This window comes from Artibeus jamaicensis, unplaced genomic scaffold (assembly GCF_021234435.1).
Source record: "Artibeus jamaicensis isolate MK-2021 breed Jamaican fruit bat unplaced genomic scaffold, CSHL_Jam_final contig_867, whole genome shotgun sequence".
In the NCBI taxonomy this organism is placed as follows: Eukaryota; Metazoa; Chordata; class Mammalia; order Chiroptera; family Phyllostomidae; genus Artibeus; species Artibeus jamaicensis.
In genome coordinates, this window is record NW_026521995.1 from 9,684,443 (window position 1) to 9,709,584 (window position 25,142).

The window sequence follows — 25,142 nt, forward strand, 5'->3', positions numbered from 1 at the left end:
CACTGTCAGCCCGGGGGCCCACAAACTTCTTGAAAGGCTGAGTCAGAGAAATTCAAAAGAGGGGGTATGAATACATGGAATGTAATTTTTAACTGCTTCAATTTCTACTTGTTTTTTTAAGTGGTCGTTTCTAGTGATAAGTCAAAACCATATACACAGATACACACACACGTGTGCATGGCTTTGATTGTGTTCAGAGATACAAGCCTTGTTTTTAATTTACTTTCAAATGATAGCCACCTTAAAATTTAAGTTAGGCTGACTTTTGGTAAGACCGTTGGCTTCAGAAGTCTCTCTCTCACTTGGCCTCCCCAGGAACCAGAGTAACTAGAGGCAGTGGTGTGCTTGCCCTGCAAAGCCAATTATGTCTCTGTTTAGAAGACTTGGGCATTATGATAACAGTGCATCCATCCCACTGCCTGCTGGGTCAGCCTGGCTAGTGATTGCCTCCCAGGTAACAGATTAGTCCTAGTGAGATCAAGATTTAATGGCTGGTGGCACATATTTTAGAAATATTTTCAAGGGCGCTATAAACCAAAGAGTATCAATTATTTATTTAAATCTCCAAAATGGAGAACGGAGCTGTATTTTTTTTAGAAGACTGCCTAAGAGGCTAGGGAGACCAAATTCCAAGTGCTCTGAAAGGTATCTCCTAAGCTCGTGCCTCAAAACCGTAACCGAGAAACAGAGAGTGTTTACAGGGTCCTGAGTAGGCATGACACTTAACCTTTCCTCCCCCCAAGTTATTGCTACTGGGTTGATACGGTCTGAGTGGTTTCGTCACCTCCAAACTCAGAGGTTGAAACCCCGATCCCCAAAGAGATGGCCTGAGGAGGTGGAAACTTTGGGAAGGGACCCAGCTCTGGCCACATGAGTAGAATGAGCACTCTCACAAAGGAGGCCCCGCAGGGCTGCTCCTCCCCCGCCACCAGGGCTGGACGCAGCCCGAGTTGGCTGGGACCCAGAGGAGGGTCCGCAGCACAGCTGGACCATGCTGGCGCCCGGATTCGCACTGCCAGCCTCCAGAACAATGAGGGGTAAGATGTTGCTGTTTACAGGCCACCCACTTCATGGTACGTTGGTCTGGCCGTCCAAAAGAGTGTGACAGGGTGAGGATGAAATGTTAAAGTAGCACCCACAGAGCCCATAAAACCTTCGCTGGGAAAAGATGTACTATATTTCCGTCCTAATTTAAGGTTGTGAAAATCACTTTCATGTCATTCAATTGTTAATTTTTAAACTTTTCTGCAATAATTATGCAAGGAAAGACCAAAAAAGTGACTTTAAGCAGTACAGTGATCAAGCTAAGCAACAAGTTCCTTTCTAACTTTTCTTCCCATATTCAAGAAGGAAAGATCAACTAATTGTGAGACTATGCAAATGTCCCACGCCCGACAAAGGATACTTTCCTACTGCCATTACCGCCCCACTTCAGTATTCCGCATGAACTAAGATAATGCGGGAAGGGGGCAGGCTGGTGGTCATAATACAGTTCATCACGTAAACGGATCCCCGAGAAGTCTGGGGCAGTGAGAGGAACGGGAGGGACAGGGCAAGTACGCCAAGACCTCCTACTGTCCATAGGGATCTCTGCTGCTTTCTGGACAAAACAGGCTGGGCAACCCACCAGCGAACACTGCCCCCTGTTAGCCGTTCACTGCTGGGTATAAGAAGTCTCAGGAGAGCATTCAGCAGACATACAGGTGCATCTCATCAGGGTCAGACTCTGGGAAGGCTGGCTCTAGAGTAGGTCACAGACCACGACAGGGGCACCGATGGCCTTGTGAATGGGCAATTTCTCTGTTGTGAGCCTCATACCGCAGGCTGCTGAGTAGCCCTGGCTCTCCTCCTAAATGCCAAATCATGCCCAGGTTCTGTAACACAAAAATGTTTGTGTGTCTTCCAAGCCCCCTTGAAAAGGCACTGTCCTGGATTTTGAATCACTGATCCCAGTATGAAGATTTCCAATAGGCAGTCGGTCCCCTAGTTTAGTCCCCTCAGGTGTGCCAATGACAGCCGCCACTAGCCCATCACTGCACTCTTTTCAATCAAGCCTAGATTTAAACTCAAAACTATTGCAAGCCTAAAGCCTTACAGCCCCCTGATCCTACACTGGGAAATGCAATGAAGCCATGAATCAAAGTATATTTGAAATGTGCCAGTGAGCTTACTGATGTCTAGTGAAACTCTATAGCCAATATTTTAGGGAAATGAAAAAATTAGAGAGGCAAATAAATCACCTCTCAAGTCTATTCTTTCTTACAAATATATTTTCAATTACCGAGATTTACCTCATTCCTATAGACTTGAGATTAGAGGAGGAAGAAATGATATGGAAGGCAAAAGAAGTAATAGACACCTTGACTTTGGCTTCCTTTCCCCAGGTCTATAATTTAAAAGTAAAACAACATGTAATATAATTACTCCAGTATATTTATCCTGTGGAAAAACACCTCAGTTGCTAAAAGAGAACAACGTTTTATTTGAATTGCTAATGTGTATACAGTTTTCATTCTTTTCCAGGGGGGTTAAAAAACACCTCCTATGGGAACGTGTAGCCCTCATTAAGCCCTCTCACTGAAATTTGGTCAGGTTCATCACAGTGCAGCGAAAAAAGCTAATGCTAAGACATCACGAAAGTTGCCCTGGATGTGGAAATCCATGCTGTCCGGCCGAGTCGCTTCTAGAGACCACCCGCAGTTCTGCCAGCAATCTCCTGATGGATAGTTTTCTTCTACCAAAAGAAGTTTCCTTTCCTCTAAAACTTTTATATAATTTCAGACTTGTAGCAAAGTGAAAAGTCATCCATTATAATATGTTAACATTTTACTACATTTGGTTTGTTTTTATCCTTTTTTCCCTCATGTGTCTATTTGTGTGCCTATGTATAAAAACACACGCACACATATTTACAGATTGATTTTTATGAACCATTTAGAAGTTGCAGCATGATGCTCCTTCATCTCAATTCCTCACTGTATATTTCCTAAAAATAAGGAATGAGAATGTTTCTAAAATTAGATCACACAGCCACAATTCAATTGGTTGTGTGCTATGTCGAATGTGTATAATTCATAAGCGGTTCAGGGAATGATAATGCTGATTAATAGTAACCCAGAAATAAACAAGTATGGCCGATCTCACGTCTGCTGTAATCAATTTTCTACTTTGCTTTCAAAGACATCAATACTTTGATGTGTACTAAGTGACCCTTTAATATATCTACTCTTTAGTCTGCTGCCCTTGTTTGAGCAATACATATTCTACGAGATATATTTTTTGTTATTTCTGGTGGGAATTTGTTGGTTATTTTCCAAGTAACACAACTTGGGTGGGTTTGACATCGGGTCTATAATGCTTTATAAAATTATTTAACTGCCTAGTTTGCTTTGTAATATATTTAACACCAACATTCAGGTCTTCCAGATGCTCTTCTTGGGAAACATGATTTTTTCTGTCAGTTATTGTTGAGTTCCGTCCTCCACACCCGAGCACACAGAGTCATCCGAGGAAACTCGAGGGGCGGGGTAGCGGTGAGAACAGGCTCCCCGACCCTGCATCTGGCACCCGCGGGCTCGGGCCAGGGCCAGACTGCTCTGGGGACTGAGCCTCCTGGGCCCCAGGAGGAAGCACTGTACCTTCACACTTAGATGAGAGCCTCTAATGTCAGGACGAGCAGCTTATAAAATAAGTAATGACAAAATTGGAGGGGCTTGGGGGGAGGGATCCTGGCTTAGAAGTGTGGGGTTTCTCTTTGGGGTGATGGATGTACAACCCCCATTAATGTCACTGAAATGGAAGCCTTTGAATGGATGAACTGAATGGTATACATTCATATCATTGCACAGGCAAAACTAGGGGTTCTTGACTGATAGCAGATGAAAATATTTTACTGCATGTGCATTTTCATTAATGAAAATACTAATTCACCAAACATGAGTGCCTACTTGGGGAAGAAGAGAGATGAAGAAGAGACAGTCTGTGCTTGTGGCTCAGTGTGTAGCTCGATGTTTGCCCTTAGTAGCTACTAGATACTAAGGGCAAACGCTGCAGCACCAGGAAACATCAAGAGGCCAGAGCGGGCTGGAGGGAGAAATGGGCATGTGCGTGGAACTCACCAGATGGAAGAAGCAAGGAGAGACAAGGTAGGGTTGATTCTAGGAACCCTCTCGTACCCGCCCCACCTAGCCTCCAGGGAAAACTTGTGGGTGCTTAAAATGCAAGGGAAGGAACACATAGAAAGGTGAGGATTAAAAATGCAAGAAGAGAGGTTCCTTAACTGAGGCCGATCCTTGGATGAGGCAGAAAGGGACGCAAGGGGAATCCCAGCTCGAGGCTGGGGAGTGAGTTCTCCCAGAAAACCAGACAAGACAACTGTCGTACGCCTAGGACACTGGTCCACCATTTAGAAAAAGTCTTACCTTTAGGAAGGGCAGTTAAAAACTTAGCATCGCTTCTTCTTTTGCAGGTAGCAAGTTGTTCTTTATCTTCAAGAAAGAACTCTTTCTGAAAACTAAAAATTTCTCCATTAATAAAATGTTTTAATTTAAAGCAAGATGTATGATACTTAATAAAAATATGTAGTGTGTAAAAATTATGCTGCTGTTATATATAATCAAATATGTGTAAATAGATTGCAAGAAAAAAGTTTTATTTGGAGGAATTAATTGGTAATTTTTTCATTTACTTACATTTATGTTAAAATTATTTTTTTTGTACAACTAACTAATTGCACTCACAGGGGCTGGTGGCTTGGCCGAGGGTGAAAAAACCACCGTTCAGACCGACCACCCGTTCTAGTGCCACCAGAAGCTGTTTCAGCTCAGATTAATCACTTTACCTTTCTGTGCTACACTTTCTCCCTCAGAAAATCAGCAGCTTGTCTAGGTGATACATGCTTTCCTGATTTGAAATTATATTAAAGTCACAAATGCCTTCCAACAACCAAGAAATAAAAGCATGGTGAAAGGTCTAATGTGTCTGGGAAGAAAAACAGAAGGAATGAGAGGGGAGGAGAATAAAGGCATTGAGCGCCGGCTACGCACTTTCCTGCTGTGCTAAGCATATCCCATGTGTCGCCTTAGTTACCTTCCCCGGACGCTGCGAGGAAGGAGCCAAGTGTCGCGCTGATAAATGTCTAACAACTGCCTCCTTCCTCTAGTGCACCTCCCCGCCCCCACCCCCCAAACCACTTGCTTTGCATCATTAGCTGGTAGTGTGAACACTCTCCACCAGGAGCTGGAAACTGGAAGAGAGGCACCCTGGCTGTGACGGGGACCGCTAGCCGGCTCCAGCACAGCCCTGAACTGTTATCCTTGGTTTACAAACTAGGAAAATGGTAAGTGACTTTCCCAAGAACACGCATTTGGCCAGAAGACTGCGTGAGATACAAATTCAGCGCTTTGTACGTAGTGGTGCATACTTGGGGCCCCAAGACCCCTGTGCGTACAATTCCGAGGTCTCCTGGGGGAATATGCCCCGAGTCGGGCACGGAGTCACCTGCCCGGCCGGAAGAAAACCAACCTAGAAAAACAGAAAACTGCTATTCCCCCACGATATGACCATCTCCAGAGAGGTGAACAATTGGCCTGAAAACGCATTCAATGTGAAGCTGACCTTCCCCGTGTACTTTCTCCAATGGCATTTCTGCTCTGCAGGGCACACCTCACAGAAGCCCAAGACAGACTGAGGAGGGAGCTGTGTACACTGTGACACACAGATAATCTATATCCCACATATAGATTAAATGTCGAGGAACTTCCACACATTCCATAGCATGGCTCACCACCCCATCTTCCTAAGCCCAAGTTTGTCAGAAGCCTTAGTTATTGCTGATGAATGCAGTACGACTTACATTCATAAGCAGGAGTGCCATGTATTCATATTATTTAATAAGAAGCCTGGAGAATAAGTAGTGTTTCTAAACCACACTCCAGATGGCTTTAAAAGACCCTGCAACATCGGCTTGGATGAGAAACTTAGAGTCAGCCCTCCCTGCTGTACAGTGAGCTGCAGGGCAGTGAGGCTCCTCTCAGCGTTCCATCCAGACGTACATTCAGCACACACCTAACAAGTGAAATGTCTGCGGAATTGTGCCCTGGTTAAGGAACGACATGCTATTTTGACTGCTATTTTAAAGTATTGTTTAAATATCTTCATACTGTTCTGCACTTTCTTTGGAAAACTAAAATCTCAGGGGGAAAATCTGTATTAAAACAAAATGATGCAATCCCTGAAACATTCAGCTTCTTAAGCCATTGACTTTGGGGTACAATGATTATCTCATATTTTCAAAGATAAGTATCTGTATGTTTCTATTCCCCTCCCTTTTGCTGCTTATCAAAAAGCTCAGGAAAGCCACGGATGAAGACCGAGACATCGGCCCCAGTTAAATGTTTTTCTGGACCTTTACAGAGGTGAGTTCACAAGTCGGCACCCAACAGCCCCTGGCTCACAGCCACTTACTTTCCTGAAACGAGCTGCAGACAGGGCGGCACCAGTGGACGGTGCAGCCGCGCAGCTGGTCGGAAACCAGTGCAGAGCCAGCGCTGTCAGGAACCCCTCTCACACCTGTCTAATGGGGTTCCCTGTAAGTGTGCCTCCTCCACCCGAATGTTCCCCTCTCCAGCTCTCCTCCTGTCCTGGCTGAGTCCTCTCCTGGCCTGGGCCTCAGGGTAAGGTCACCTCCTTGGGGAAGAGCCCCCCGACCCACTGCCTGGCCCACCGGACCTATATTACACACCTCTGTTTTTCTCTCGCATTGTATCCTGTTTTCCTACGTGTAGAACCCATTACAAGCGTCTCAATTTTATGAAAATTGTTGATTTGTACAAACAGTTGGACAAACCAATACATACATGCTGAATGAATGAATGAATGAATGAATGACTATAATAAAACACTTTCAACACGTGCTACAGCTCACTCTGAAGTATTTCCTGTGTATGCTTTATATACTGTTGACATGATGCGGACACAAAGAATTACAAATATTGAGAATAATTAGAAGGGCATATATTTAAGAACATCAGTTATAAGCTCCCTCCCTTCCTTTATTTCCTTCTTTCATCTTTAGAATGTGTGCCTGGGAAAATGTCTCTCCTTAATCTTTGCTTACCTTGCACACATGAATGAAAACGTCAGTATATATGCAATTCTACTTTTAAGTCTCCATCTTAAAGATAAACTTTCATTACTGGAATCCATGTGGCTATCTTTATATTTTCTTCTTGTCCCTATTTCCCCTCTTTCTCTCTCATTCCCACTGAACGAGGGAGAACTTCTGAGGGAGCAGATGGGCAGATAAGAAGAATGAGAATGGGCAAAAAAGTACGGCTCTGAATGTCACAAAAGCTGAGACCCAAGAAAGACCCCTCAAACCTACACGAACCAGTTTTGAAAAGAGTCATGTCTCTTCCCTGGAGTTTCTATACCCAAATACCCAAAGGCACAGCCTGCAGTGGCAACGCAGGCAAGACAACCAGTAAAGAATTCTGAACAAGCTGTGAATGAGTAGCCCCTTCTGATCACGAAAGGGCTGATGAAATACACATTCCCAAAAGAGCCCTAACATCACCCTGCTCTCCCTTTCCTGAGTTGGAGACACCAGAGCAGCATGACTGTCAGGCCCATTCCAGACTCCCAGGAAGGCTGACTTCAAGCCCGGAGCCCTGGTGCTAGTCGGGCTCTTCCTCTTCGGTCCTTCCCTCCGTGAGACGGGGTCTCTGCCCCAACAACCTCTGCAGACCTTGGATGGCTGCCACAGCTCAACCGAAGGGCCCCACGTTTCCATATGAACCATCTTCCTTATGTAACTAAAGTAAATGCTAGTCTGAATTTTATGCATTATCATCTTAAAAGTGTTGAATATTAAGAGGTACCTTTTGCATTTTTTAATCTAGCTTCATCTCCTCTGAAATGGTGCTCACTCTTTCTCACTAATTTTTTAATACATCTACCTCCTTCCTTCTGCTTCTGTAATCTGAGACCGCCCCCTGCCTCTGTGATAATTTTTTTAAATGTGTCCCATTAACCTACTTTAATGTCCTGCAGTAGTGACAAAGGGTAACTTCATTACAGGGAGGGCAGGATATTCTGCTGTTACTACCTTCTACCTTCACAAAACGTAGGATCTACTGTTACAGCGATTCTTTAGTGCCCGCGCTGTGGAAGGCTCCCCTGCAATCTGTTCCTGCTCCTACCGAAGTTTCAATTACAAGACATGGAAATCCCAAACCCACTGGCTCATATTTTCACCTCTGGTCTCTGGTTGACTCAATGTCTCTGAAGGAGGCAGGTTCTTACATCTCGTGCATTTACGCTTAGTACCTTGGCAAGAAGGCCATCACTTTCGCAGGTATATGTGGAATAATACTCAGCATGTTAGAACAGCTGCATCCCTCTGAGCTGCTCTCCTCGGGAGTGTCTGACCTTCATACTTCCTGCTTTTCCTACCCTTGAATTAGCAATACCTTCCTGTCTCCCTTCGCATGTATGCCCTCTTCTCAGCCACTATCGGAGCTTAGCCAACCTGCTAGGGACACACTGGGAACTAAGTGGGTGTGGTCTGACTGTATTCCCTCAGATTCCTGTGCTGAAACCCTAGCCCCCAAAGGTGATGACATTAGGCAGTGGGTCTTTGGAAGAGATCGGGCCATGAGGGTGGGGCCTTCATGAATGGGGTTAGTGCTGTTGGGGCCCAGCAAGCTCCCCAGACTATTCAGCCAAGGGAGGAGGTAAGAACTGGAGTTCTGCAACCACCATTCCAGCATCCAGGTCTCAGACTCCCAGCCTGCAGAACTGTGAGGAGTGAATTTCCGTTATTTATAAGCCACCCGGTGTGTGGGGTTCTGTTAGAGAAGCCTGAACAAAGTAAAACCTAAGCCTTATGTCCTGTTAAAAACGTGGCAAAGATGAGAAATAGGGGAGACTGGGTCAAGCACTGGAAGAGTCAGGTTTCTCGAGTCAAATAAAACAACCTCCCTGGTGACCCCGGCTCATTTCCGCTTTGGTTAACCTGACACTGAGATGTGCGTGAAATTCACTGAGGCTTCTTGCGCTCTCGCTCTCTCCTGCATTCGCAAGACCAACTCTGCCACTTCCAATGCAGAGCCGGGCTCAGCCTGATGAGGACAGAAGTCAGACAACTGTTTATTCCAATGCCACTGAAATGCAAACCCGTTCTGGTAAAAAACAAAAACAAAACAAAACAAAACAAAAAACCCACAAACGTAAAAAGCTATTCCCACGTAAACAGAGGGACAAGAATGTCTGAGTGGAGTTAAGGGTAGACTTGTCTGGGTCTTATCAGCACAAGGGAGTGCAGGTGGAGATTCACGCCTGTGTGCAGGGATAACCTTGCACCTCCACTTGAAAACCCCAAATCTATTAGGGAGAGGGATCTAAAGAAGGCCCTAAGATACAGCTATCTTGTTTGCCACGAACTTCAACTTTCACATTATTTTATACCAATGATGATGTACTATGGAGTTTTAGCACATTGGGTAAATCACATTAGTACCCACAATATTCTGTACCCAGGGAAATGAGGTGCAGACAGGGTAAGAGAGCAGGCGTCAAGTCACATGGACAGAGGGGTGGATGGGTGAAGGGAGGGAAGGAAGAATGAAGGGAAAGAGGAAAGAGGGGAAGGAAGAGGAAGGGGAATAGAGATGAGGAACAAGGCAAAACTCTTTCTTAAAAACTCAAAAGCTCCCTTACTCGATGGACAGGTTACAGAAGGACAGCCCATGCTTAGAGGCAGGTATGAGAAAGAAAAGGTAAGAGCGCTTCGCCAGTGTGCAGTCACAGAGACATCAACATCCTGCTCTGCAAATAGTGTCCAGACACAGTATTAAATGCATGAGCAGAACCTTTGCTGGCTGGAAGGACTATTGCATAAGTTTGCTTCATTTATTTTAACAAATCAACCTCTGGAGAGAAAACATACTCACAAAGACTTAAATGCATAAATTAGACATTTAGGAGATAATTTAAAAAGCTCTTACAAATCTTCAAAACAAGATTCCTTGAGCAAAGAGCACTTTACCTTGGAACTTTCCTTTGACGTGGGAATCCAGCAAAGTTTAATCTTTTCTTGTTGAAATCTAAGAGGAAAGAAACAACGTAATACTGAGATAGCTGAACAATGAGTTTTTTAAAAAGCCATGGGAAAGAAAATTCTTCAAACTCCTCTTGAACAGAGAATTTAAGAAAAAGAAAACCATTAACCAGGCAAGAATAATGATTAAAAAATGACACCATCTAAGAATCAAATTTGACATTATATATTCATATAGGCAAGATTTTTTCATTTTCTCCAAGTGAAAGAAAGTGAACAAATCTGTGGGTAAAAAAAAAATCTGTCGTAGTTCAACACTATGATTTAAATACATATAATTACAAGAATAACTTAAAGCAATTAAATATTAAATAATATAGTTATATACTTACATTCAGGGGGAAAAGTAAAAAAGTTTTGGCCAAGATAACCAGAAATTTCGAGAGTCATGCTGCCTGACATATTCGAAGTGGTTTTAAAGGCTGCATGGGGTGGGGGCAGAGTAAGGAGCTAATGAAGAGCAGGGGAGCGCTTAGCCGAGATTTTATTGCCTGTATTAAAACCTAAACAATAACAACACATCAAATAAACCACTTATTTATTTCTGAAGACAAAATAGATGTTATGTAAAGCCAGCTGGGAACAGTCCCACATAGCAAAGACACACATACAAGTGAACCAGTTAATCAAAACCAGGTGCAGACAAATTTATAACCGGTCTAATGGCAAGTAATCTGTTTTACAGCTTTTGGCAGAGCGACCCCTTGTCCACCAAGGAAACCACAAGTGACCACTTACAGAAACCTTCCCCTGTGGAAACGCCTTTCCCTGGGTACTATTTGGGGTCAGCAGCCCAAGGGAAAGGAGGTAAAAGCATACCGCCTGCCGGCACGTCACTGTCCGTCAGCGAACACCCGGGACCCTGGAACCCAGAAGGTCTGCCCGACCAGAGGAACATCGTGAAATGCAAAATTCACTGCCAACTAGACATCCAGACTTTCCTCCTAATGACACGAATGCCTTCTCACATATTTTCTGAAAAGAGAACTCAGCTCAAAAGCTATCAAATATTATGGAAGAAAATTCCTAAACCTGAGGCCTGAACTGTTCCAGTCACTTCCTAACAGTGCATCTGTGCTAGAAAACAGGCAATACACACAGTGGCTGGATTTCAAATGGGACGTTCAGAATGACCTCAGCCTTTCACTTCTGTTCGGTCAGGGAGTTCAGTCTGTGATCCCACTTCAGAGGTTAAATTGAGAGCATAAATTTTCCTCTGTGCTGGAAAGGAAGCCACTAAAAAGACAACATTTAGTTCCAAACTGTCTCACATGAAGATTTAATAAGAAGACACTCACCCATGCCTACTGGAAATAATTTAATATATAGCATTTGGTTTAGAAAAATATTTTAGTTTAAGTTCAGAACTTGATCCAAAGTTTGGGCGTTCCAGTTGAATTGGCATTTTTTTCTCCTTCATAAAGGCTTTAGTGGTTTAGTAATATCTTTCAGTTATAACAGAAAAAAAATCACATTTTTCAGCAATCCCGAGATAAGCTCATTTATAAACTTAATTAGTTATTTAAAATGTCCTTTGAGAAAACCTTATAACTAGCTGGATGCAGAAGAATGCAAGGTAACACGGGGCTCTAGCTGTTCATAACGGCATAAAATATACTCAGAAGTGGGTTTCGATTTCTCTTGCCTTACCTTGTTTCTCAGAGAACTTGAAAGCCCCCAGGTAGCTGGAGAACCCTGAGCTTCTGATCATGGTTACACACACACACAGTTCAGTAACAGAGCCCGTCCTGCAGCTAATTCTCAACCAGCCACAGCTCTCTTGGCCACTCTGAGCAGCACTGGGATGAGATTTTCCCCAGCGCAGGGCTGGAGCAATCAGGCACTTGTGTCCTTGAGAGTATAGTAAAAGCCAAGCAAGAGTCTGCAGGCTGGAAGAGCTTGAGCTCTGTAATCAGACTGCAAGCAGAACGTAGGCCTACGGATGCTGGGGCAGACTGGCTCTGCGATGGGGCACTGATGGCGCTACCACGTCACCACGGCGGCCACAGCACAGCACGGGCTTCAGCTAAGCAGACAGCACTGCGCCCCAGCCATCACTGGGGGAGTCAAAACAGCTCCTCCTTTTCCTAAAAATAAATAAACAGGCAAAAAAACCCCCAACATACAGAACCTCTTGGTGTTCTGGAAGCAACAGAGGCTGCCTAACTATTCCCAGGCTACTCTGAGCCCGCTTTGCTAGGTTAAATGAAATATTTTACCTAACAGGGAGCCAAACCCCACAGCTAAGATTTATGAGCAACATGTGAGTGAAATTGTGGGAAAAGAAAAAGCAGATATTGCTTAAGGTTCAACAATTTTAATTTGAGACAGAAGCTCTTACATTAAGCATTATCTAGCTGACTGCCCCCTGTTTGTACTATCATCTCTTAAAAAAGTTAATTTTCTTAGAGCAGGTTCAGGTTGACTATGAAACTGAGGGGAAGGTACAGAGATCTCCCGTATGAGCCCCTGACGCTCTCATGCAGAGCCTCCCCCATGGTCAACATCACTCACTGAACTGGTACATGGTTTACCAAGGATGGACCTGCATTGACAACACCCAAGAGCGCCCCCTTGGTGTTGTACTTTCTATGGGTTCAGACAAATGGATAATGACATGTATCCACCCTTTTAATATCATACAGGCTATTTTCATGACCCTAAAAATCCTGTGTTTTCTGCCTTCAGCTAACTACCCTCTGTTGGCAACCACTAATCTTTTTATGACTCCGTAGTTCGGACTTTTCCAGAACACCATACAGTTAGAATCATTCAGTATGGAGCCTTTTCAGATTGGTTTCTTTCACTTAGTAATGTATATTTAAGATTCCTCCATGTCTTTTCATGGCTTGATAGCTCATTTCTTTTTAGCACTGAATAATATTGCATTGTCTGGATGTGCCACAGTTTTATTTATCCACTCACCAACTGAAGGGCATCTTGGTTGCTTCCAGGTTTTGGCAATTATAAATAAAGCTGCTATAAATACTGATACACAGGTGTTTCTGTAGCTATATGTTTTCAACTTATTTGGGTATTAAGGAGTGTGACTGCTGGATGGTAGAGGAGAGAATGTTTAATTTTGTAAGAAGCTGCCAAACAGTCTTCCAAAGTGGCTGTACTATTTTGGGTCCCCACCAGCAGTGGATGAGAGTTCTATTGCTCCACACCCTTGTCAGCACTTGGTGGTATCAGTGTTTTGGATTTTTGCCATTCTCATAAGTGTGTAGCAGTATCTCATTGTGGTTTTAATTTGCATCCCCTATGACAAATAATATGGAGCATCTTTTCATATGCTTATTTGTCATCTGTGTATCTTCTTTGGTGAGGTGTCTGTTCAGGCCTTTGGCCCATTTGTATTGGGATGTTGGTTTTCTTTCTCTTGGGTTTTAAGAGTTTTTTTTATATATGTTAAATAACAGCCCTTTAACAGACGTGTCTTCTGCAAATGTTTTCCCCAGTCTGTGGCTTTTCTAATTCTCTTGACATTGTCCTTTGCAGAACAGAATTTAATTTTAATGAAGTTCAGCTTATCAATTACTTCTTTCATGAGTCATGACTTTGGTGTTGTACCTAAAAAGTCACAGCCAAACCCAAGGTCCTCTAGGTTTTCTTCTATGTCATTGCTAGGACTTCAGTATTTTTGTGTTTTACATTTAGGTATATGCTCCATCTTGAGTTAAATTTTTGTGAAAGGTCAAAGGCCTGGTCTAGTTTAATTTCTCTGCATATGGATGTCGAGTTATTCCAGCACCATTTGCTGAAGAGACTGCCTTGGCTCCATTCTATTACCCGGAGGTCTCGGCCCTGGAAAGCCACGACTCCCTGTATGGGCTTGAATGTGTCTCCACCCTGGGGGCAGGAGTTTGCCCTGTGGCCTCTCCTCCCTCTGGTCTCAAGGAGCTTTGCTGATTTTTCAATCTGTTCGGCTTTTTACTTGTTCTTAGGAGGGAGCAGTGACTTCCAAGCTCCTTCCACACAGAACCAGGAACCCTGGAGCTGCCTGATCCCTGTTTATTTTTAACTGTGACCTGTAGCTAGTGGGCCCAAGCAGTGATAATGCAATTATAAGAAAAATATGCAATAATTAGACACTGACTCTTTTCCTGATACAAGGAACATTAAAGAGAAACTAGGAAAATCATCTCACTGACAAGATGAGGCAACACAGAACTGGAGAAGTAACCAGTTCATGGGAAGTCACTGGGATAGTGATGCAACTGTGAGATCCTGGGCAGGTGAGATCAAGGACATGATTTTTCCTGACTCACACCCGCCCCCCACCCCCCGGAAGCAGGGACCCTGAGTATGTTTGTGTTTGTATCTTTAGTTGGAGCATAGCAGGCCAACAGTGTGTGCTGAATGACCATATAAAATAATGGGATAATCTCTGAACGCTAGAGATCATACTATTATACAAAATGATTTGCATGGATTTTATGCCCCACTTTCAAACCATGTTGATTTGAACTGATTTCCAGTGCCTGGCTCAAAACATGGACTCTAAAGACTGGGTGAACGAGAGAATGAACGGATTGAGTAAGCAGACAGGCAATGGAATCACCGTTACTCTTCCTCATTCTGAGATCCCACCTCATCCTCAGCCAATCCCTTTAGTTTAGTTTAGCTTTTTTTAGAATTATAGTCTACATTTAATAAGCCAATTCTATTTTTTTCAATGTATGGTTGCCTCTCATGGGTCCCCTGCTGGGAACTGGCCTGCAACTCAGGCATGTGCCCTGACTCGGAATCGAACCGTGATTCCTTGGTGCACAGGCCCGCGCTCAATCCACTGACTACACCAGCCAGGGCCAATTCTATTTCTTTAATAGGAGGCATAGAGGAAAAGTATTACAATTCTTTCTTTCACTTGAGTCTCTTACTAAAGTCCAGTCTTTCCTGAAATGTGAAGCAATAACACAGAACATAAATACCGGTGTGTGGGAGAAATGGGGAGAAAATGTTAGATTTGCCAGGAACACGATGGAGCGGGAAAGAGGAGGAGGATAACCCTGCAGTCCAATTGTGAACAATGTCGATAGGGGTCCAAGTAAGAGGGATCACCTCCTCAATTGCCAACGTCAAAAGCTAAGAGGTTAGATGACACAGGATCGAGGTGTCACACCCTCGGCGACTTGCAGTGCGCTGCACAGCTGGGGCTCAGGAGGACACGGAGGCCACACTGAGAAGCCAGTCCTACCAGTGGCTCCGGCTGACGACACACGCGCATTCCCCCAGGACAAGAGCAGGTGTGCTCTGGGGGTCGTTCTCCTGGAGGAGCCAGTGGAAGCAAAGCCTGGGAAATGGGCCTGGTGCCCCAAATGGCAAGTAGCCGCTGTCCGCCACAGCTGCTGTGATGAGTAAAGGGCAGGGCAAGCCCAGACCCTCCCTGACTAACCTCCAGCCTGGGCACCACGCAAGTGCTCTGGGGCACTGAACTCATTCAGTCCTCACAAAGCCTGCGGGAGACCCTAACAATCCCCCACGTGCAGCTGAGAAGACGGTGCCATGGTGTGAGCTGGGGTAAACACTCAAGCCTAGGGCGACCCCTTAAAATGACTTTCTAGAGGCAACGCCATCTTTCCCTGAGCAGCCCAGATAAAATCAGAGACGTAAATGTGCAGGGGAGGCCACCTTTCAACGAGGGGAAGGACGGGGAAGCACTCTGAGCGGAGCGCATCTCCTGCCCCACCCCTGCCTCTCCACGGCGAGGGGCCTTGGGGGTGAGGGGGTGCGTGGCACAGCCCTGCCGCGGCCTGTGTGGTGTCATCTTGTGTCTCCTTACTGTGCTCCTCGAACGGCCCCGAGGCTCTCCCGGGCTACAGGAGAACGGGCTGACGTGGAAGTGGGAAATACCGGCGGTGTGAAATTATGACTAACACTTGTCTGAATACTGCTCCAAGCTGTTGGTTCATTTCTAAAATTAAGAAGAGCCACAGAACGATTTTAATGAAATCTGCTGCAAGCTACTAAAGATGATGGATGGCTGGGCTGAAATTCCAAAGTGAATGATATAGTTTTATAGCTCAGTAAAGAAGTATTTTGTATGCCTGAAGCAGCTGTAAGTGGTATTCTCATTTTCTGTGACGGATTTTATTTGTGCAGACTCTTAATCTGGGCCAGAGTTGCCTGACATGAGGTAATCCCGCCAGGGGGGATCCCACTGAGTCCTTTCTCACTTTCCTTTTATCACATGCTCATTACTTAGTCCAAATTCCTGATCTCGGTGCGATTCTCTCCTGTGTGCACCGTGAGATGCTTTGTGAGTTCTGGGGAGTTGTGTGATCTCTAGGACAGGTCTGCAAGTGAAAGCTTTGTGCCGCATCACTACGTAAGGTAACCCAAAACAGGCCACGTGTGTGGAGACAAAAAGGCCGAGGTGCGTTCCGTGAGGAAGAGCACGCCCATGTCTTGGTTCTTATCAGATGTGCTGAAAGAGCCCGGCCTGCCGTTGTCCAAAATCATTTTTAAGCAAAAAGATGATCCTAGATCCTAAAGACTTATATTTTATTATCTTTAAAATACATGTTCAAACAAGCAGTGTCAAAATTTGTAGTAAGAATGAACGTTAATCATTTTAACTTCTGGGCAATTTTGAATCTACGGCTGATGTTTCCTCAGGGAAATAATCCAGGTAGTTTAGGGGAAGAGAGGCTGGTCAGCCGCTTCTCAGAACAAGAAGAAAAGAGAAAGACAAAGGTTAACTTTTTGCTTAAAATCTACACGGAAATACACAGACCATGGAGTATTATTCAGCCTTTAAAAGGAATGAAATTCTGACACATGGGACTACCCAATACACACCGGGCCTTTCAACAATGATCTGACGAGTCAGCGTACACTCAGGTGGGGCTGTACAAACCCGGGAGTGGACCCTAGGGCGCCAGGTACAGAGCACTGCATCCTCCAGGCTGCTGGGCCCGAGGCCCCTCCCCGAGCGGACCCATCAGTGGGAGGGGCCGACGCATTACCGCTCTCCAGGGAGGGCTGCGGGGGCTCCTGCCAACGGCAGTCATTCTGTACTTGCTATCTGATGGTTTTCACATGAACTGAAAGCTAGGAAATACTGAATCATCAGCTACGAGGGTTTTTATGAGTCTAAAATCCAGATGGCAGACACGTAACTATATGAAACGGCTGTTGATACCTGATAGCTGTTCTAGAGTTATACTTGGATGACTTGAAGGAAAGAGCTTTGAATAATATCATTTGTGGGCTTCCTTCTCCTCAGAAGGGCATCTTAATAAAAACAACAATGGCAACTTTGACAACAGTAACAATGGAAAACCCAGGAAAAGTTCAGCAACTCACCAATCCCAATGCCTCTAATGTTTCCACGAGGTCACTAACGTTAACTGGTGCCCAAGACCCGACCAGAGTCTCAGAACAGGTCCCCAGTGGGCTTGCTGACTGATCACAGAGGGCAGAGGAAGGCCAGAGACCCAATGTGTTCACACCAGCTTTCAGAACGGACAGTGATCATCAAAAAAGCAGCTTGTGTGCTCACGGAGTGGCTGGCATGGGAAAGTTATGACAAGGAAGTCAAAGTCGAGCAGTTATTCTGCTTGTTGAAATGATTAAAAGTATGTTAGTACTTAGGAGCAAATTTAATATGTAGTATGAGGTCAATGATATCAAACTCTGTGCCCCTCAAAGTCCCATGGGCTGCATGTTAAAAATGAAGGTGATTGTGAAATGCTCTTCGGTTCAAAAACCACTAGTATAGCCACTCATGTACTATGTCCACAAGGACGCAGGAAGACCGAATCAGGCAGCTAAGGTTGATAAAGGGAGCTTTCTTGGCGAAGGTGGCTGCAGGGCCTGGTTGTGGATGGAGCAGACATGCCAGGAGGAAGAGGTGCCATAAGCATGAGAGACAGAATAAGAACAATGCTTAAAGGAGACAGGCGCTGAAGTGATGGGCCATATTCGGAGGGAATTTGGAGGGGACCCAGACAGCCCTTTCGGTGGTAGGAAGAAGGCAAGGGGGAGTCTCCCAAAAAGAGGAGATTCGCCTGCCGAGAAGAAACATGGAGGCCATCTCTGAAGCCCAAGTAGAAAAAGAGAGTTTCTCTTCCTACCCTGAGGCCAAGATGCGATACAGTATTGCTCTGTGGTCCTGCAATAGGAGAGAATACTTTCTCAGGAACGTGGGTGCACTAGCCCAGGCATTTCCTAATAGGTGGCCTGCGTGTCTCCTACTCAGGACTGTAGACAGTGGAATGAAAAGCTTACAAAAGCTGATTTTTTTTTGTAATAAAGAAGCACCATTGTGATCCCTTATCCTGGTCCATGGCTGGCACAGAGCTGGTGGGCTTTGGTCCCCATTATCAGATGTGATGGGCCAATGCTCACGTCACAGACTCTTGAAGCAGTGAAATAGATTGACTGCCGAGGATGTAAGGTATGGGGAGTTCAGTATTGGGAGGAAAAGTAAATTGGAGGCTGATGTCTTTTGTTATTGGCATAATATTCTTAGATACTCAGCTATCTACTTGAAGCCACTATGCAAAAGACAAACGTCATAGATCTTGCCCCGCCCCCTCCTGGCCCCTCTCCTGGCCCCCACCTGTCCCACCGCCTGCAGTGTATCGTACCCCTGCCGCTCACACAGGATTCGCTGGGCAACTACTGCAGGTCAGACACCAGACGTCAGGATTCTGGAGGAGTTTCTGCCCCCAGTGATGTCGCAGTCTAGGCAAGAAGATCACCTACTGCATAAAGGACGGAGTTTTGTACATAGAGCCGAGGTCTTTCTCCATCTCGTCATCGCTGGCTCTTTTGAGGCTGCCCTACTCTTCCTCTTATCCTATCAAGCACATGTATTTATCTTCCTCATAGAACATAAATCCTTCCAGGGCAAAATGAGACACAGTTCCCTTGGATTGCAGACCAAGCAAGAGCACAGCAGAACTGAAACACACATTGCAAAAACTTCCTTCCTGGAAGAGAGAACATTTCACTCTTCCTTCCTCCTCTGACCTTCAAAACACCTGATGCTAACAGCTGAAGCATTTTTAACCATGACAGTGCATGCAAATGAGTCTGAGGACTGTTGTGTCCTAGACAAATGTGAATCATCATATGACTTTTTACACTCCCACTGATTTGAATGGAAATATTTATTATTGGTTCATTGCAGCTACTCCCTTACTGAAGTAATTAATGAAGCAATCCCCCTCACTGGTGTGGCTCAGTAGACTGAGCACCAGACTTGGAACTGAAAGGTCATTGGTTCCATTCCCAGTCAGGGCACAGGCCTGGGTTGCACCTGGTCGCTGGTTGTGGGTGTGCAAGAGGCAACCAACTGATGTTTCTCCCGCACATCAATGTTTCTCTCCCTCTCTTTCTCCCTCCCCCTCTCTCTGAAAAGAAATAAATAAAATCTTTAAAAAATTGAATACCACCAATTAAAACAGTATCACCCACTTGAGTCAGTGACTAAGTAATTTTCCTCCCCTGAGAAAAGGCAAAAGTTATCTGAACTTTCCAAAAACTATGACTGTTCCTCAAAATCAAATAATCTTTTATCATTAAGGCTACAGACATATTTGAAAATTAAATCAGAAAATTTGATTGCCTATCTGTTAGAATTCTAACTTCCTCATTCAAGATAATGAGGATGTGAAAAAGATTCAAGCAAGAGACTTGGAAATTACAACCCAGTAGATTCTTGTGGCTTCGAGTGCAGGGCCTCACAGTTTCAGCTCCAACCAGAAGCCCCTCTCAGCTCCTGGCGTCTCTGTAATGCATAAGGAACATGTACTCACTACAGAGGCTTCTCTCTGCTCCTTCCTGTCCCGGACACACAGCTAATCTTTTCTCTTTTACATCCGAAATGCAGTCACTTTTCCCCTGGCCAGAACAAGCTTTGCAATGAGTTTCAGGGGTCTTGTAAAGTCCTAGTGGCACTCAGCCCCAAGGTGACCAGTCCTTTTTCCAGGTCGCAAGTTCATGTGATAAGAACAAATAAGTCAAAGGCATGTGATAAGAACAAATAAGTCAAAGGCATAGTCCATACCTTGGGGAGCCAAGCACTCAAAAGAGATGGCAAAAGATTTTTAAAACGTGGGGGTGGGGGTTGGGGGGCGGGAAGGATTTCTTTACCACAAAGCCAAAACTGAATTTATCCCTTCTTTCAGTGACAAAAAGCAGACACCGGGTAATTACAAGAAGATAGATAATAAGGTCAAAACCGAGACCCAGCCCCCGGCCCCTCAGATGCCCTCTCCCACGGCAGCAAGTCCAGGACACATGGCGGTGAGAGCCACCCCTGCTCACAGAAAGAGCAGGGGACCTTTGTTTGCTACGACAGGGCTCCTGGAGGGAGGAGAGAACCTGTCACGTGTGGTGATGGGCACTGAGAAGGAGCTGCCTTCGTGCCTCTCTGCCTGGCAGGCTATCCAGTGACCACACCAGGTGCATGAATATTCAACTGAAAAAGAAACCAGTGTTTGCTCACCTGCCACATGACTAACTCAGGCCCCTCCTCCATTTGTGGATCTGTCTCACCTCCAGGTTTGGTTTGTGAGCCATAACTTACTTCAACAAGTGGAGCAAATCTGAAGGAAAACTTCAGTATAGAGATGTTCCCAGTCCTATACAGAGATGAGACGAGGTCTCAAGTTCTGGAACAAGCTCAAAAGAGTAAAGATGGGTTCAGCCTAAAAGCATGCGGATTTTCCCTTGGACATTAAACTGTGGCTATTAACCACCAACACACATTAAATCTTTTTTTTTTTTTTTTGCATCTTGATGATCACATTTATTGGGATGGTTGGAGAAAAATGAAAATGCCATTTCACGTAAGAATTTGTGAGTTATGCGCAAATCAACTCATTTCGTGGGTAGAAGAATCCTTGGTCATTGCTCAACATCCAAATGTACATAGTTTTCTCTTTTGAATATCTTCTACATTATAGACACAACCATACAAGTAGGACAAATGAGGAGATTTGTCCTAATTTCCATACAGGACTAATTCCTGGTTTCAGCCTACACCTGACGGACGGCAACAGCACACCATCTCCCCGGGCGAAGGGCTTCGGAATACTCCGCTTTGTTCACTTACATACTCTTTATATGTTTCTTCATCAGTTTCCACAGTAGTCACAGTTTCTTCCACATCTCCCAGTCCCGTGTTTAAAGGTTGATCCTGGGCACGCAACCTGCCTCGAAGCTCTCTGTCATGTCTCACTGTCACATAAATTCATTCCCCCAGTCTGGGCCTGCGAAGACCCTGGGGTTCCTCTGTGGTGTTGGCGATCTGTTGCTGCTCCACCTCATCTGCCGTGTTTCCTCCTTAGATCTTATTATTTTAAGAGAACAAAGAGGCTGGAGAGAGAATGTAATGAATGCCTGTTTTGGATGAGAAGTTTACAATGGAGAGATCAAGTAAGAGAGTTCATTCGGTCTAACCCTACCTTTTAGAGAGAGCAATGGAAGGGACTTGTCCAAGGTCACTTCGCACATGCACCATACCAGGGCCCCTGGCTCCTAGGACCCTGCCTGGTATTTCCTCTGAACCCCACACATGCCTCAGCACCAGGAAGACTTCGCCACGAAACACAAACAAGATTTTAAGAGTCTCCAAAACATCTTGGATTAGAAGGAAAACCACTAACCATCTCCTGATGGAGTCCATACTACATAGAATAAGCCCTGACACAGGATGCGACAGAACAAGCTACCCAGTAGGCAAAGCCCTCGAACGTGAAATATGCCACTCTGTCCTTCGGGAAGTCACCTCCCGTTTTCCATTCACACTGCAGAGAGTGCACGGGCCTGCCACTACAGCGCACTAGAATTAATTGAGCAGTACTAGGCCATGTCTCCAGGGTTTGGGCCCCTGGGCTCCTTACAAGAGGCAAGCCCACTGCCACGGCTCTGCAGGGCTGTCCCCAGACACCAGCCTTCTCCACCTGCCTAATAAGGCAACGTGCAAGTTGACTGGCTGGCTTATAGGTCACCCACTGTTTACTGCACAGACTGGGCTGGCAGGCAAAGCTAGAGCCTACCTTTTGGCAGACAAAGGGTTACCCCTTGCCAAAAACTCTTAAAAGGTGGCACTGTTACTCTATTTACATAATAATAAACTCAGCAGTGGAGTATGCCAGGCTTGAGACCTAGGGTCCTCTTACAGGGTTAAAGGAACCTCACTTCATCTGTGGCCTGCAGGGTGCAGAGCAGTAGAAGGGGAAACTTGCCCCTGCCTCCCCAATCTCTGCCTCCCCAGCCCCTGCCTCAGCCCCTTCCCAAGCCCCGGGGAGCTGAGAACTCAGTCAGTCTTGGGAGTTGCTTATTTAGCATGCATCCTGACTAGCCAGGCACCTCCACTTCAAAAATAGCCACCAGCTGTCTCCAAATAGATTGCATGTCCTGGGTCCTTAAAAGGGAGTCACTGGGTCAGGTGTGGAAACAATCCTGAGCACTCCAGAGAGTAAGTATGTGTCAGGGAAAAATAAACTGTATTTTCAAATAAAAAAGGCGGAGCTGTTGGCCAAACCATGCCCGAACAGAGTGGCAAGCAAGACAGCATCACAACAAATGCAAATACCCATTATTTTTAGTTCTGTTGAGGTCTGGGCTTGGAGTCTCCCTGCCTTGCCCCTGCCACCACCCTGCCTCCGCCCCTCCCCCCACCCCACCAGGCTCCTTGGGCTTCTCTGCTTATAAGGAGAAGAATACAGCTGTGGTGATTAATTGCAGCACAGTCCTCATTGCACACATTTCCGTTAGTTTTTGGCCATGGGTGTTTTTGCCATTCAGAAGGCATTCCACCCACTGCTTCACCACAATTTGCATTATCCCAGCAGAGTTTTGGGCATTGCCAGCATTTCAAGGTTCAGCAGTGGACTGAGAGGCCGGACCAAGGGAGGTGTGGGAAGGCTGGGGCACTGGGCGGCAAACCTCTGGCAATGGGACTCACCAAACTGCTGGCTCTGAGTCACCTGTGAAGTCAAAATTCATGGTACAGGAAGCAACAACTAGTCTGACAGTCTCCTCACTTCACTCTTCAGGCTGGTGTCCAGTGTTAACTTTGAGTGTGTGTGTGTGTGTGTGTGTTTACAGATCACCCCTTTAGGACGTTTCTCAGAGCCCTGCCATTTCCCGCCTGACAGACATCCTCTGCTTCTCAGAGGAGTGGAGGGTAGCGAGTCTGAAACCAGTTACGAAGACACGGATGCTCTGTCAGTGCGAACATGTTGGGGACGTAAGTATTAGACCAAGCTTTAGTTTTCACTAAGCAGGTTTACCTACTACTCAGCCCCTAGCGGATGCTCTGGCAGAGTGGTGTTCAGAAATTCCTGTCTGGGTGTTCATGGCAAGGAGGAGCAGTGAGGAACGTGCAGCATCAAACGCTCACCCGTTAGCTCTGTGAAAAAGAGCCTTAGAAAGTGGTGTTTTAAAAAGTAACATCAATCCCCAGATCGTCCTAACATGCCTCTGCCCTCACAACCTTGAACTAGCCTTTACAACCTCCAAATTAGGCAAACAGGAGAGGAACCACAGGTGGCCAACAGGTGTGGCCTGAATCGCGGTGTCGGATTGCTCCGGGCCCCTGGAAAGGAGAGAGTTCACAAGTCAGCTGTTGCCAGCAACCACCGGACTGGTTGGCTTTTGTGTATATTTGACTCCCAAGCAACTGAATTCCCATTATTTAAGGCCAAGCGAGAGAGCACTGAAGCACTGCCGCTCCTTTCTCTTCTTTAACTGCCAGCTTTTGGGGCTGTTCAATCCCTAATTAGCACTTCCACCAGAGAATTGGCCAGGAAAAGAAAAGGAGGTGGAGGACTCAGCTGCTGGCGGCCAACCCAGCCCAGGTCCTTGAAGAGGAGGATGCAGCAGCAACAGGGCAGGCCTGACACTGGAGGGTGACCTCGACCTGCCCCCCCCACACACACAAACTAAGTTCCTACAGGCCGAACCCCTCAGGGTGTAGGAACTGCAAAGTGAAGACAGCAAAAAACAACAGAAAATTGATTCCTCACATAATCAGTAATGACCACTGAGCTATAATTTTCAGTTTGTTCTAACTACATTTAATATTGTAAAAGAAAGTTCCTCTCTTCCAGTCCCTGCACCGCTCCCCTTAACAATACAGATCTTCTCAGACTTACCCTCCCTTTGGCATTTCTACCTTGAGCCAGGCTGTCCAGCAGGTTTCCAGCACAAGAGAACTATTCACAGACTTGATTACCTTGAACCTGCACTGACGCTCCGTTGGAAGGTATGCATTTAGTCACCATCCGTGCAGCAGAACTCCAGCCACTGCATTTTTCCCTCCGAGATTAAAGCTGTGCCACTTGCACAGGCAGAATTGATTTTTTATCATATCTCTTCCTGTTTGGAAGAGGAAGAGTAGTCTTTTTAAAATATACATCACACCTTACTTTCTATTAAAGCATATATGTATTTGATTGGGTAGCAGAAAGTTATTTGGAAATGATCAAAAGCTAAATCTTCACATGTAATATATTTATGTCATTCTTTATTTTTAAGCACATTATCAGGCTGTTTTCATAAATATATCTTTAAAATGGACACAGCCTTACCCTGTGTTAGCTTACAATATGCTGATATAGCTTTCAACCTCCTCTTGCAGTACTGATTCAGCTCAGTCACAGTTAACCACATTTAAGAGTGAGTTCAAGTACTACCTTTTCTTTTAAAAAGAAGTCATTGAAAACTTGTTTCCTTAACTGCACTGTGTCGGCCCCTAGTGGCAGAAAGGAACCGATGCACTTTACAAAGTCAATTTCACAAACACCGCTCAAAACAAAAGCATTCTTGTTTATAGCAATTTTACTGCCTCTGAGAGATTTAAGAGCTTAAATGTTAGCAAATTATTTAATTCATTTACTCAACAAGTATGTATGGCGTAACCAATAGGCCAAGCCATGTTCTGAGGCTGGGAGACCATGGAAACCAGTGAGGAGACAGTGACAAAACTCAGTTCTATTACAGCAGTTAACAACAAAAACAAAGGTGTGATATACTGTCCCACCAGCCACCGGCCCTT

General features: G+C 45.3%; 1 protein-coding gene across 11 annotated transcripts in view; it reads right to left on the bottom strand.

Annotated features, from left to right (window-relative positions):
- Positions 1 to 25,142, bottom strand: part of SVIL (supervillin) — a 154,598-nt gene that overhangs the window by 83,295 nt on the left and 46,161 nt on the right. For 9 of the 11 annotated variants that reach the window (XM_037165471.2, XM_037165470.2, XM_053654728.1 and 6 more), the window contains exon 1: positions 4,422 to 4,453. The gene's annotated coding sequence lies outside the window, so the exon portion shown is untranslated. Of the gene's footprint in view, positions 1 to 4,421; positions 4,514 to 10,048; positions 10,107 to 25,142 lie in introns of those variants that run through there. The other 2 variants (XM_053654727.1, XM_053654726.1) reach the window with 2 other exon arrangements.